Raw genomic sequence first — 10,848 nt, forward strand, 5'->3', positions numbered from 1 at the left:
TCTCACCCTTGTGAAGTTGTATCTATGTTTGTGCTCCTTGGGCCTTTGGAGAATAAAAGGCATCTTGTATACTATGCTACCTTCCTTCCCAATTTACGTGTATTGCAAATATTTTTTTAATTCAGTTGCAGGCCTGTTCAGGAAGTGAATAGTATGTTTTGTTTTAAAATCTAGAAGCTACATACTATTAAAAAATAATAAAATAAAATAAAATAAAATAAAATAAAATAAAATAAAATAAAATAAAATAAAATAAAATAAAATACAGCACCACAGGGAGGCCAGCTGCCACATAGAAAGTTGATCTCTCTAAAACTTTCTGGCCTGAAAGAAAAAAATTAGTTTAGACATTTTTATGGGATTTCTCCAGCTAAAGCCTACCTTCAAATCTCACTTAACATAGCATATTTACATGTGTCAAATTTTCATTACATAATAAACAAAAACATGTGTACAAATGCTAAGAAACGAAAATCATATGGCAAAAGACTATAGGGAACTGTGCTTATTCAATTCCCTGCTGATATCTTTCCAGAATGTCGTGTCCAGCTGCAGATTTTGGCAATTTATAGCCATTTCACCATCCTCCAACAGTTGTTTGTATTTTACAGAATTGCATTTTCTTCTACAACAACAGATGATATACATTTTAGAAATTGACAGCTCTAAAAGACTGATAATGTTTCTAAATATCACTGAATTTCACTCTAAGATGTTGTTATTTCTCTGTAATAAAGAAGAAGACACTTATACTTAATGATATTTCTGCATACAGTAGTATCAAATTAATCAATATCATAAATATACTGATTCCTTTTCCACACACTATTAACAGAAAAAGTTGCAACCATACAAGACACTTCTGCGAGACTGAATGTGTGGATATAACATAAATCTCACCAGCTACTGAGAAAGAAGAACATACAAGTATCCAAGTAATGCAATACGAGCTACTTAGGCATCAGTGGCTCTTTTTAATGTGAGTGACTGGATAACATCTTGTCCAACAGGTGTGAAAGGAACAAATCTCACAAGTCTAGAAATCACCTAGTCTACAAATACTACAGAAACAGAGAAATTATGCTGCTATTAAAATGTCTTACTACAAAAGCCATTGTGCTAGGGTCTTTTTCTGAATTAAGAAATGTCAGTGTCTCAATGCATTTTTGAGAACTTGGTACAAACAATGGGGAAGGTTAACAGCACCAAAAGAATCCTGTGCAATACAACATCTTCCACTGCACCTTCAATAGCAGGTAAACTGCTGCTGTGGGATATGCCTGCTCTGAAGCTAGACTCAGAGATTTGGATAAGAAGAGTTCTTTGCAAATTGGTTTAACTATTTATAAAAACAGCTGGAAATACTAGGAGATCCAATTTCTTCTATCCTGTGAAACAGGAGACCTGACTCACACAATTACCCTAGTATCAGGGTAATTTGGTGATCATTCCCAATTCTGACCAGATCTTGACCTTTTGGACATTTCTAGTTATAGCTACAAATGGAGGACAGTGAGAATTCAGAATTAGATTTTCTATAATTTCTACCTGCAATGAGTACTGTCCATATCTGAGGTTTCCCCCTTGCAATAAGGAAACAAAAATAACATTTCAACAAAGCAACAAAATAATTCATCTCAAGCTTACAGTAACAGAATTAAACTTTTTTTTTTTTTCAGCACTTTGTCCCTTGTCTAAAACACCCCAAATTGTGCTGCCAAAATTATATCAGTACTCAATGTAAAAGATATTGATGAGCAGACTATGATGAGGCAAAACAGTCAGAGATTTGGCTAAAAAAGGAAAAATGTTCTAGAACTCCTTGATTGTCTCATCAAGACTCTAGATAAAGGATAGTTGGTGGAGGTGCCATAACAGAACTGCCAAAATATATCTGACAAAATCTTCCTTGAAAGGATATTAACAACATGAAGTAGTCATTGGTAAAAATGACAACACCGTCATGGATTAGAAGGTCGGAAATAATGTGTCATATTTCAGCATCACACAAAGTTAATATTTAGGTATCTCAAGTTCATTGCTTGGGAAAATGATGCTGATAGCCTTATCAGCAGTGTACAAGAGAGGTGAATATTAGCATGATGAAAAAACAGATATAATTTTATCACTCCAGATGAGTGCCCCATATTTAGATAAACATGCACACATTTTTTATTCATGCCTAGAAGTAGGGTAAAACAGACCCCACTTACTAGCCTCTGCCTGCAGGAATAACTAAACCATTTCATTTGCATGTAGAGATTTAATTTAGGTTTTGTAAACAAAACCCTAAATTGGAAAGACTGAAAAACATACTGGTATTTCTACTGAATATCTTCAGGCCCATAAGAGAGAGGAGAGACAGATGATTTCCACAAATCATCTGCAAAGGAACCCTTTTTTTTTTTTTTTTTTTTTCCCTGGAACAAAATATTGCTATGCAACATTTCATGATAATTGTTGAAAATCCTAAGCTCTTGTTGGAAATTCTCACATAAGGGAAAAAACCTTCCAGTTTTTACAGGGTTTGATCCTATATGCAGTCAAATCCAGCAGGTGGTGAAGGTGCTCAGTACCAACCAGGCAGTAGCAAAACTCTAACCCTTTCATTGCTAATAATGACATTTTATTCAAGACTGTGCTACATCCATCAATTTTTCTAGCAAGAAAACCTAGCAGCCACTCAGGGCAAAACTACAGGGCAATTGCAAGAGCCTCAACAGCTTTGAGGTAGCGAGAGTCCTTCACAAAACCAACTGTTCAGGAGCAAATCCCATCACCTCTCCGCCTCCACCTCATCACTGCCTTACACACACCAGCAGCAATCAATTGGCCCCCAGCTGGCAGGCACACTATTTTTTTCTATTTAACAACCTTCGGGGTGGTCTCTCACTAATCCCCCAGTCTGTACAACAGAGCTGGAGGTGAAGCTTCTGCAGTTAGGTATTGGAAGATCCATAAAATGGAGCAGTAATGCTTGTTGGCAAGGGGGCATTCCTTTACTTATTTTCCTTATAGTGCCCTACCAAGCACTCCTTTACACTTGTTGCTTAATCTTTCCAAGGTTGAAATGAGATTTGAAAGATGGATCAGGGCACTGAATCTGACACTAAACTGTAATATTTCTTTGCTATTCATTTCATAAGTGTGTTTAGAAATCATTTAATTGACAATTGTTATGAAATTACAGCTGAGGAAATTGCCGCTAGGATGCTTATTCCATGTGGTCCAGTTGAAATGCTGCTCTAGCTGTCCAGAGTAACTTTAAGATTTCAGCCCTATAGCAAAAGAAAAAAAAAAAAAAGAAAAAAGAAAAAAAAAAAGCTTTTGAAGACACAGGGAAGTGATCCTTTTTGTCATTTCATTCATCGTTTCTTTCTTTCCTGAGAACTTGTTGTAGTTGCTAAATGCCATATGTGCACAGTATGTATTTCTAACACTTTGTTTTACCTTGGATGTATATTTATAGGCATTTTTTCTCATGTTATTTTTAGATATTGGGACAGCTTATAACTTCTGTTAATGTATAGCTAGCCCAGTATTTGGGGTGTGCTACCATCACCCTCTACTGAGACAAAAAGAACTTGGTATGAAGCTTGAAAATCTGCTTTTCTAACACAAGCCTTAGGGAAGTAAAGCAAGAAGAAAGGCAACACAAATATTACTTTAACTCTGAAAGTTTCTGGTACAAATCAAAGTGGATAGTGGAGACAATACACAACATATAATACAGGTAAAAAAATTAATTGGAATAATTTGAAATATCTCAACATACTATAAGAAATCTGAGTCCACGAATGCTTACAATGAACTCTGCTATGTAGTGATAAGCAAGCTATCTCAGTGTGTGGAAGCAGTAATAATATGGAACTCCACACCAGCTAATTTCCATTGCTGCTCAGAGTAAATATTGCTGCATTTCCATGTGACTACTGCTCCTCATACCTGAATCCCATTTAGCTGCAGAGATGTCATATCCCAAGGTAGCAGTTTGCATGTTACTAAATGTGAGGACAGATGGAAGACATTGTAGACCAAGGAATTACTTTAGTACTGTTAACCTATATACTTGGTCTACTAACACCTTTCCTAAGCATTTGGTGTGATGGATTTGGTGTGAGTAATTCACGTATAATATGTTGAGCTTCTATGTTTTCCCATGAAGATTTACTGCAGGAGTCACTTCCTCAGCAGTTAGGAGGGTGTGTATAAAGTGAATCAGTTCATGAATCTGCTCTGTAGTTGATGTTTTAAAGATAAAGTAAAGCTTTACTGGTCAGTGTCCATAGGCTTTTCCTTTTCTTTCTTTTTCCTTCCTTCCTTCCTTCCTTCCTTCCTTCCTTCCTTCCTTCCTTCCTTCCTTCCTTCCTTCCTTCCTTCCTTCTACCCTCTCTCTTTCTTTCTTTCTTTCTTTCTTTCTTTCTTTCTTTCTTTCTTTCTTTCTTTCTTTCTCTCTCTCTCTCTCTCTCTCTCTCTCTCTTTCTCTCTTTCTTTCTCTCTTTCTTTCTCTCTTTCTCTCTTTCTCTCTTTCTTTTCTTTCTTTTTTTTCCTCTCAGTTAACTGGTATGTAACTGCAGACTCCCCCAATTTTGTACCTTCTTTTGCCCATGCGATTTTTGCTTTTGACTTCTTCACTCTACCTTGCTCTCTCTCTGCTCAAAATCGAACTTCCAGTTTCTAGGAGCTTTTTCTGGTACTGAGCTCTTTAGGTGGATGAGAAGAGGCTCTTCAGTGACAACCCAAAGGAGAAAACATTGTGATCCTGAGAGAAAGGACTGCTCTTGTGCTCAGGAGCTGCAAACCCCAGAAGTTTAACAATATGCTCCTTTCCCCATGTAGTCAAAAGATGAGTTTCCTATGGACAAGGAAATCTGCTTTAACTCCTCAGAGCTGTCAAGGATGGATTTAGCTCAGTGCCCACAGAGGGGTCCCCTTTGGCAGTAATGGGAAGCATACCTTCTTCTTCCTGCCTAAGTGCTTTCCCTGTGGGACTTGAGCAAAAGTACAAAAATGACCTTTAAATCCTGGATATATATTCAACAGTCCAGCTTCTCACTGGTGACCTCAATGCTACTTGGCATTAGAATCCAGTAGGCTCAGTGGGAGCTCAAAGATGCACCATCCCAAGCAGAATTCCCACTGATCCTCCACCCTCAGACCTGAAAACAGTGTGTTATATTCTCAGCTAGTTAAGCGACCATTGTTCAGTCACTTTATAGCATTTTATATATGTTGTGGTCCTGGCCTCTTTTTTCCAGCTTTATGCCTTAATCACTTGTTTAAGCAGTGTCACAATTTGGTCCCAGGAACAAATATCTTTGAAAATACATTCCTGGAAGATGAGGCAGAAATGTTTGATGTTAGTAAACCTTACAAAAAGATTTAAGTTAGCTAAGCTGATTGGAAAGAAAACCAGTTAAAATCCTGATAGTAACACCAATACATAAAACAGAGCACTCCTAAAATAAAATTAAAATAGGTCAGAAGTTTTAAAATTAATACTTTCATTCACTCTGTCTGCTGGAATAGATTTTGTGTAATCACTCATCATTTTAATGCCCTTAATTCATGCCATTTAAGAACCAAATATTATATAAATTATCAAAGTTTTCTAGTACTGCTTATCTTATTTTTAACAACTTAAGAACTATTACCAAATATACACCACACACATTAAAATGTGCAGAGACCCCAGAACATTTATATTAATACTAATGAGATAATCCACCTGCCTATTTCACTGCACAACAGCTGCAACAGCTGCACAGATTTAAAAGGGTTCAATTAAACTTTATTCAGTACATAGATAATTGATCCAATGTGGAGAATGATGTCACTGGTAGGTTAAAAAATATATTTTACCTTTTAAAATAAAATTGCTCCATTAGAAAAACTGGAAACATAAACCGGACACATAAATCATCCTGGAAACTTTGTTTTATAGAGCAACAAAAAGAAAGAAAATGAAATAAAATCACAGCAGATACAACATACAGATGCCCATTATTTCATTTCCTCTCCAAAAGGGGCAAGAGAAATCTAAATGAGACATTGCTGTTGCTCTCCTTCCATACGGAAAGTTCAATTAGTCTTTGATATTTCACTGTATTTGTTTTTATCTTTTCCTACAGCTTCCATTTTCCTAAAGGTTTTGTCTCCCTAGTCTCCACAGCAATGAAATACCACCAGATTCATTTTTTAATTACTAACTTCAGATGGGACCAAATTTGTGTATGGTGCTTTTTTAATAAACAGGAAGGAATTAATCTTTAGAAGTCTGTCCTGCCTATCATATGTGTAGGGCACTGTAATGGTTGCTCTGGAAGCCATAGCTGGACCAGAAGGACATACTCATCCCTCTGTTCAGGACTAATGAAGACAAAAGCACAGCTTCTTGCCTAGCTTGTATCCCTTTATGTTTATGGCGGTTGACTGCAAAATACGTTACTTAGTATTTAATTCAACATAGTATTTTTTGTGATACTGCTAGTGGAAGTCACTAATCTCATCCATCCACCTCATGTCAAGGTGATGCAAACATTGTTAGAGAGAAAGAACAAAAGTTAATAATCATCTATCCATCAAGACATTAATGTAATTCCCATCCTTATAATATTTCAGTGGCTATCCAGAGTTGACTTTGAAACAATAATTTTAATCTCAGTCTGACAAAAAGGTTTGTTTTGGCAGGGACTTCTGCAGGAGAAACTGAGGAAAAGACAGTTATAACTTGCATATGCCATCAATGGCAAGTTTCTCTGATGCAAAGGGAACTTTAAAGAACCTTATTCTCACACAGAACCACTTAGCATGTATTATGGTAACTGATGTGATGCACCTGCCTTCTTTCTGTTTAGTTCAGGGTGGCTGTGAGGGCTGAGCTGGGGATGCAGTTGTTGAATACATGTGCAATGCCCGAGGCACTTCCCAGCAAAGCCAGATATCTGCAGTCCCAACCCCTGCTGGAGGTAGGATATTCTGCAGTTCTACCCCAGAGTGACGGAGATTTTGGAATTGGTTTCTTGAGTCGCTTGCCCAATATTTCTCAGACAAACAGAGCTGGAAATAAATTTTATCAAACTGGACTAGCCACTGGATCATAGTACTCCTTAATTGTGACAGTGCAGTATGTTAAAGCAGGTATGCATTTGTTTTCCAATATTCCTGTAAAACTTACCATTGGCCTGACTGTAGAAGAGCAAAAGAGTACTTAAGAAAGTAGTCCTAATAAAACAGGGTATTTCACTTGTCTGTGTACAGCTGTGTACCTGTTAGACAAGTTTCTGGTAATTAAAATAGGGTAAACAGGGAGGTCAACTGTATGCCTACCCCACGTGCAGATGTGAAGATAGGTATAGAGTAAACCACACTCTATAGACTTGAAGTAGACCTCACTGAGATTTCTTGTCTTATCTCTGATTCTCGATTGTTGCTTTGCAAAACAACTGTAATTAAAGTTTTTATAGATATATTTCAGACAGACAGATATACACACATATTAATATAAATACACATAGAACAGTTCATTATTCTTGACTGTGAGGACTTATGACTATTGACACTGTCAATTTTTATCTCATTACTCATCACTGCTTACTTCGAGTGCTAATAGTATATTTCCATGGAGTTTGTGTGTGCTGCAATGTAAATTCTGACATTGCTAGTGTCAGTCACTAATCTACCTCATTCAGTTCATGTCAAGATGATACATCACAATGCTCAACAACTGTCATCCCTGCTTTAAATAGATCTACATTTTTCTCAACTTTACAATTAAATATACATATATGTATCTTCGATTCAGCATCAAGTTCTGCTTTTACAGTATGACCACAAAAGTCATCCTAAATATTTTCTAAAGCAATTGCTAGACATTTTTGTTGATTTTGTTTTACAAAACATTTTAGAAAAGAAAAAAAAATCCAGATATTTAAATTTGGTCAAGATTTTTTTCCAAATCTATCCTATCTACTTACTAGCACTGGTTTATAGCATTTAAAAATTGATTCAAAAAACACCAGTTTAAAAATACTTACAAATATCACAAGGTAACCAGAATATTTTAATTAACTAATGTCACTATGTTTTTGAGTATAATTTTAAAGGAAAACTTAAGCTTTTTGCTGTTTAATGTACTGTATTTTCTGCAGCTTCTCCTCTGTGTCACCATTACAGTGCTTTTGTTCATGTTATTCTCTGTAGAAGGCCCAGTCTTCTTCTTCTTCACAAATCTTATTATACTTCTTTTTTGCAGTTCTCCTGATAATACACTCTATTCATCTTTTACCTGGGTTTTTCTTTCCATCTGACTCTTCTGTTCTTTCATATATACTTGCTTTTATTTCTTGCTTTAGTCTGTTCAGCAGCAGTAAATAGTGTTGTTTTGGTGATTGGGTGTATGGGGTTGTTTCAGCTGATGGTGTAGACAGGAATAAGTCAGCAACTGTCCAGCTAGTATTGATATGCCCCATGGCTTTGGATGCCACACCTGACCCTTCACAGGGTGAATGCTCCTCTGACACCCAGGACCGGGAAGCTGATTCACATGAGTGACTTCAGGAAACACCTGCAGAAGTGGAGTACAGTTTTTGTGCCTCTTGGGCTGTCTATATCAGTTCAGCTGTGAACCTGGCTTGAACATGGATCAACAGAGATCACCAGGCACAGGAGCAGTTGGGGTCTCCTTTGTGCTCACAAGCTGTGAAGGATCAGGTTCCCTGTGGTTACCAAACTCTCTTCTGGCCCCTGTTACACACTGAATACATTTATACCCTGCTTGGTCAACACCTGTATGACCTATCCCACCAAGCAGACCTGTCCAGGATATGTTCATTGTTCTTGAACCCTGTAAAATTGTCATGGGAAACAAGGAGCCACTAGTCTTTGAAATCACACTACAGGAATTCATCCCAGCTCTACATCAAGGCAAGTCAGTTCCATATCCTGGCTTTCATGGGAAGCAGACTTTTAACAATAATCACAAGAAAAATCTAAGATGTGCTTGGAAGCCCAATACTGGCACCAAAGGCCCAAGAGTACCATGACACAACATCACAGCTAAGTGTAGATGTAGGAGGACACTACAGGAAGATAGATAAGTACATAAATAAATAAATAAACAAGCAAGGAACTTCAGGCTTTACTGAGAAATCTCCTTTAAAAGGGCAAATCCACAAAGGAGGCTAACAAGAATAGGTAATGTACTGAAACTATAAGAGTGATATAATATGAATGTTATAGCTCCCAGACAAAAAATTTTCCTTGCTTCTTTTTAGCAATATCCATTTCTGGTGAACCTGAGTATCCACCCAATCTATCTTCATAAAAATATCCTCCAAGAAAGTCCGTTAATGTAATCTGCAATTATAAAGGCAAGCTTCTGTAATAGGAAAAGCCTGGAAAATATCTATTTCAACATTGTTTTGAGCTGTGTAAATGTGATAAAATGTCCTTTCCTTTCCTTTCCTTTCCTTTCCTTTCCTTTCCTTTCCTTTCCTTTCCTTTCCTTTCCTTTCCTTTCCTTTCCTTTCCTTTCCTTTCCTTTCCTTTCCTTTCCTTTCCTTTCCTTTCCTTTCCTTCCTCTCCTCTCCTCTCCTCTCCTCTCCTCTCCTCTCCTCTCCTCTCCTCTCCTCTCCTCTCCTCTCCTCTCCTCTCCTCTCCTCTCCTCTCCTCTCCTTCCCTTCCCTTCCCTTCCCTTCCCTTCCCTTCCCTTCCCTTCCCTTCCCTTCCCTTCCCTTCCCTTCCCTTCCCTTCCCTTCCCTTCCCTTCCCTTCCCTTCCCTTCCCTTCCCTTCCCTTCCCTTCCCTTCCCATTCAGCTGGAGCTTACTGTTCAGCAAGACTGGAACCTTGAAAGTTTTAAAGGAATGAGATTGTGCAATAGAGAAGCTATAAATAATGGACAACTCAATGCTGCAGCTGCACAATATAACTACTATCTCTCATTTTCAACAGCAAAAGAAATTGCATTGATCTGGACACAAACAGACTTAAGCACAAGAAAATTTGTGGTGCACATGAAATGGATATCATTGAATCTATTCCAATTATTTCATTGATTATGTGCATTTTTTTTCTCCAGTGTATGAACTTACACATGTATGAGAACTTGAAAGAAATACATTCAGTGCCTAGCAGGATTTTGATAATAATATAACCTTTGAAAATCTCATTGGGAGCCGATCTACATTTTTAAATGCCTAAATTTCCTTTAAAACCTGGTCTTCTGCGACTGTAATTTTGTCCTAGTATAAGAATGTGCAACATAGTGTTTGAATCTTCCTCGGAAATTGCCTGGCTTTTTCACATTACTTCATTAATAAAAATAAACAAACAAACAGGAGGGAAAAGGGAAGACAAGTTTTATTTTCATATTAATTTCTGGAAGAATGCATGAAAGCATGCATTCTTTACAAATAAGCATAAAAATGTTAATGTGTTGATCTTTTTTGCACAGGTGAAAAGGCATATTGGTCCGGAAGAGCAATGGTGGTTGGGTCTTTGGTGCCAGTCCATTGATCTAAGAAGTAAATACCGATTGGGATTAGAGCAAACACTATCACAGACAGAGTTGTAGGGAGAGCAGTAATTCTGTTCTACTTAGCATAAGAAATGCAAAATAAATTTGTTTGCATTAGTTGAATGACTTAAACTTTCGGAAATAACTTTGTTTTACATGGTGTAACTGGGAACAGGGTTTAACCCGTAAAGCTAATTGAACTTTATGGATGAGCATATACACACAAAAAATAATCAGGAAATCAAGAAGTTGTATTTCCCAAGGCAAACATAACTCATCTAGCTTGCAGAGATGTAGATTATATGAATGATTAAAATGTAGCAGTAATAAG

Source organism: Cygnus olor, chromosome 1 (assembly GCF_009769625.2).
Source record: "Cygnus olor isolate bCygOlo1 chromosome 1, bCygOlo1.pri.v2, whole genome shotgun sequence".
NCBI classification, from domain to species: Eukaryota; Metazoa; Chordata; class Aves; order Anseriformes; family Anatidae; genus Cygnus; species Cygnus olor.